A 5585-nucleotide genomic window follows, 5' to 3' on the forward strand; every position below is an offset into this window, starting at 1 on the left:
GGGTTCTGTATACTTGAGTTTTCCCAAACTCACCCCTTCCTCTTCCATCCTTGCGGTGAGCCCTAAAATTGGTGGACTTGGAGTCAAGGGATTTGAGTGGCCATGAAGATTGATTGACGATTTTAAATAAGTTTAGCCTTTAATTTGGATTAGTTTATTTTTATCATGCTTAAAGTTGTAATAAGGCCGCTCTTTTTAATTACTTTTATTTTGGGGATTATTAAACTGGCTAGCACTAGGGTTCGTTTTATAAAAACTACTTGTTTTTAAAAAAGTTCACGATGACGCGCAAAGTTTCCGCAAAGTAAATGTTTTCCCAAGAAAAATAAATATCTTTAAGCAAACGTTTTGCAACCTTAATCATTTTCTTAAGATGGTCATAATCAAACAGTTTTTCTCAAAATTATACGAGATGTTAGAGTGTGGCAATGGCGGTGTGCATGTCTAGGATTGGATCCGAAGGGAGCTTGGTACTTAAGCAGTCCGACGGACTCACCTCCTCTTCTTCCTGGTTTCCTACCTGGTGCACAGCTTCCGTTCACTTTAACCTACTTTTAAAAGTGTCTTTTACAACACCAAACTAAATTTTCCAAATTAAGTAATACGGAATGATTTGAACGCTTCGATGTGGCGCATCAGATCCGGTCATAACGTCTAGGCCGGGTTTGGGGTGTTACACCAGCTTTCCAAACTAATCTCCAAACGACCACAAGGTAGTTTGCAAAGTAATACCGAACCTAACCCAAGGGAATAACTCAACGCAATTAATATTCAAGATGACGAAGGAGTCATTGAGCCTGAACCAGAACTGAGGCAAGAAACTGTGGTAAGCAAAGGTCAAGGTGAGGTAGATCAAAATTCAAACAAACCAGTGACTGTCGAATATAAACCTCGTGTGCCATACCCCAACGCGACAAAGAAAGACCACTCTGATGAACAATTTGGTAAATTCTTTAAACTCTTAAAAAAATTACATATTAACTTACTGTTTATTGAAGCTCTATCGCAGATGCCAAACGCAATGAAATTTTTAAAGGAACTTTTAGGAAATAAGCGAAAGTTGGACGAGGAGTCGCATGTGGAGCTGAACGCAGTTTGCTCGGCCATTCTCCAAAATAAACTACCCAAAAAACTAAAAGATCCAAGGAGCTTTACTATTCCTTGCTTAATTGGTAGTTTAGATGTTAATCATGCATTAGCTGATCTAGGGGCTGTATCAACGTCATGACTTACAAAATGTTTAAGCAACTAGGTCTCGGGAAACCCAAACAAACTAGGATGAGCATTCAATTAGCAGATAAAACTATAAGATTCCCTAGAGGTATTATTGAAGATGTGCTAGTTAAAATCGATAAATTTATATTTTTCGTTGACTTTATTGTTCTAGACATAGAAGAGGATAGCAACACTCCCTTAATTCTAGGAAGACCCTTTTTAGCAACTGCTAAAACCATCATTGATGTTGGCACAGGTGAACTCACACTCCGGGTGGGAGGCGAAACAATCACCTTTGAAGCTCGCAATTCTGGCAACACATTAGGAATTGAAGGTAATCATTTAAACTATTCTACTAAAACTAATAATATGGTGCAACCTATTTTGCAGAAAATGAGTCTGAAGGAAGCACTTGAGTCATTCTCAAGAAATAGTAAAGGACCTGTTCATAAAGATCGAAGATTACAAATCGAGGAACTCGATGAATGGTAGACGCACAAACCAAGAACACCCGACAAACCGAAACTACGCCAAAACGAGCCCGATACCTCTCCAAATCAACTTAAGATTGGTGATAAGGTCTTATTAGATGCCGCAGATCCCCACATTGTCACTACCACACCGAATGAAGAAATCCCTCTTACGGTACTCAGTATTTTTCCATTCGGTACGTTGGAGGTGAGTCATCCCATGTTCGGCACTTTTAAGGTAAACAACACCCAATTAAAACCTTATTTTGATGAGATTGATAGTAGGAATGAGGAGTATAAACTCCTTAAACCACCATGACCATTCACTGGAGAGGTAAGTTGAGCTTAGACTATAAATAAGCACTTCTCGGAAGGTAACTCGAGCACTAACAATATTAATTTCTTTAAATTTGGTATTTAACTCCTAACTTACTAATAGAAATCTTGAATACAGGTGTTTCCACAGAGACACGGCCAAGCACACGGGCGTGTTTAAGCCCATGTGAAAATAGGAAAAAAGATTTCCCCAACATGGGCTACGATTAAACGCCACGGCCGTACGATATGGCCGTGGTCGAGCTTCCCAAAACAACACGGTCGTGCGACACGCCCGTGTGGAAGAATTGTGGGTGAACCTGTTAAAACAGCACGGGCGTTGGACACACCCGTGTGGAACACCCGTGGTCGAACCTGTTAAATTAACACGGGTATAGGGCTTGCACACACAGGCGTGAGAGAAGCGAACGAAGCTAGACACGGTCGTGTGATACGGCCGTGTAAACCTATACGCCCGAGGAACACAGGCGTGTACTAAATCTCAGACGCGCCCAAATTTGAAATTCGCGAATCACACGGGCAAAAATTAGGGAACACAGGTGTGTGACATGGTCGTGTGCCCCAAAATCTATAAATATCCTGCACTATTCACTTTCTTCCCCATTTAAAAACCCTAACCCCAGCCGCTGTAACTCCATACGGCCTCCCTACCACGCCCGTGTGCTGCCTCCAACTTCATTTTTAACGCTCAATCTCTCTCCCTTAGCGTTTGTTTACTCCTTTCACTTCTATTTTACTTATTACTTATGCTTATTATTAGCATAATCTTCACTGCTTTCGAACTATTTTTCATTTTGCTCATTATTTTATCATTTAGTTTGCATTCTTAGGTTAGTTATTATATATTACGTGTTAAATCAACTTATTAGGGAAACCTCATACCCATGACTTTACCATGCTCATTCTCATGATATTTCGATGCCAATGTCTATCATTCAATTTTCATTTTTCAATCATGTTGTTAGAAAAGCCTCACACTTTTGTCTTACATATTTCATTACTACGCCCATTTTCATACAATGATAACGTCACAAAATTATTATATTAGTTATGTTTGGTTGTGGCTGAAATTCTGCTTTTTATTTGAAAATTGTATTCCCTTTACTTTGTCCACTCATCAAGATGACTTGATTCTAAACGCAGGTACCATATCATCTTCACGTGGTAAAAAGGCTGTCGTACCGACCTCGAAGAAGATGAAGGGAGCGTCATCTTCCGCGAGTCCAACCATGGAAATTCCTCACCCTCTCCTGCAGTTCCTTCGAGGGCCCCAAGAAGAGCTTTTCCAAATACCACGGGCCCGACCCTTAATTGCGGGCCGCTGCATTGACTGAGATGCCGTAGAATAAGTTCATATGGCTGATGTGATTTGGGCCCTCCTAACCACCGACCCTTGGGAGCTGTTCTTTGGGATTATTGAGCTGACGTATCTCGAGCTCACGATGGAACTATGCTCAACGTTCCATCTTCAGACCGTAATGACAAATTACGATGATCCTGGCATGGTCCAGTTTCGCCTAGTGGGTTAGTCCACCAGCTAAGCGTCCCAGAGGTCGGTGCTACACTAGGCTTATATACGGAAGAGTTCAAGGACGAAAATGAACTACATGCTCTCACTCGCCACATACATTTTTCTCCCTCGGAGTGTTGGCACACTTTGGCCCTTAGCGCAGCCTCCTACAATCCTAGCCGCACCAAGGCATCAGTTCTACCACCATCCCTGAGGTACCTACATGCCATTTTGGCTCACACAATTACAGGGAGGCAAGAGAGCATGGGCGTCGTCAACACTCACGACGCCTACTTCTTATGGTGTATGTGTAATATCCCGAATTAGGGCCTAATCGGAATACTAGTTTCATGACCATAAATCAAAGATAGAAATAATTATTTTATGATTATTTTGAGGTCTATGATATGATTGCATGATTGTGTGAAAATTTTGTGAAGAAATTCTATGCATAAAGTGCTTAATTTGAAGTTAGAGACTAAATTGAATAAGTTGCAAAACTTGCATTCTAGAAGTTTCTAGTATGAAATTGCTTTGAAATATTAATTAGGAGGTCTTAAGTATCAATTTGACCAATTTCTAAGTTTATGGACAAAAATTGGACATGGATGGAATTTTTGAAAAGTTTAGTAAAAAGGGCATTTTGGTTATTTAGGGGTAAAATGAATTAAAATACAAAATTAAAAGCTAATTTTGTTCATCTTCTTCACCATGGATGTGTATACCAAGAGAGACTCCATGGCTAGGGTTTCTAAGCTTCTAAGCTCGATTATGAAAGAAATCGAGATTCGGGTTAAATTGGGAAAATACAAGGTTATGGACTAAAATGGTAAATTACTGTTTCTGGATCGAGGTAAGTTCGTATGATAATAATAATGCAATGTTTTGCTTGAATTATATTTCTTACTATTATTGCATATATTGTATGATTTAATATATTGGAAAAGTTGATGGAATGGTGTTTATGATGTGGAAATATGACATGAAAGAATGTTACATGAAATACAAGAAAATGATGATACATGACAAGTGATATATGAAATATGTGATATATGTTATGTAAATTCTTAAAAGCTGATTTGATATTTGAGTTGTGTCTTATTATACTATGAATGGAAAATTGATACTATGGATAGTGAGATCGAAACTTCGAGTAAGTTCGTACATAAAAAATCTATCGATTCTTTTTATGTTATTATATTTTGATATCATATGAAATGTGTCTACCTATCAAATGGTTATTTGTTGTAAGTTATGAATTTAAATTGATTATGGACAATTTAGTAAAATGTTGAAAAGTGAGAAAATTCCCGGTTGAACCTTCGGAATAGAAACGATACAAGTGAACTATTGTGAGGTCACGTGTGTAGTACTAAGTGCAGGCTACTATGCGTACCCGAAAACTGTGATCACGTGTGTAGTACTAAGTGCAGGCTACTATGTGTACCAGATTATTGGTCGCATGTGTAGTACTAAGTGCAGGCTACTATGCGTACCAGATAGCTTCGGCTACAAGTGTGGAAATGGGAAAATGTGCAGGCAATTGTGTATCTGTTATTATTCCGATGAGTTCAATGGGAAATCAATTAAATGAAAATACATGTGAAAGTGATTATGTGATGAACAAGTGCAAGTATATGTTTATTTGAATTTATGAGTAATATGCTCGATATTTGAGCGAACCTCGATAAAATGGAATGGATTAAGTGAATTGTGTAAAAGTGAACTTTAGTAGTAAAACAGTGTTGAACAACAGCAGTGCATGACTTTGAAAATTTACCAAAACGTGTGTAAGTTGAATTAAATTTCAAAAATATTATGAAATTAAATATTAATGATTCTATTTTCATATAAAAGAAACAGGGGGAGCAAAAGAGTTATATATTATGTGATATTATAATTTTTGTTAGATAGTGTCAGAATAAATTCGAGATCCCCTATTTTGAGTTTAGAAATTCACCATAAATTGTAAAAACATTATTAAGAGTCATAACTTACATGCATGGATTCCTTATTGAGTCTATTTTTAAGGGAAACAAACGGAATGGTCATTG

Source organism: Gossypium arboreum, chromosome 11 (assembly GCF_025698485.1).
Source record: "Gossypium arboreum isolate Shixiya-1 chromosome 11, ASM2569848v2, whole genome shotgun sequence".
Lineage (NCBI taxonomy): Eukaryota > Viridiplantae > Streptophyta > Magnoliopsida > Malvales > Malvaceae > Gossypium > Gossypium arboreum.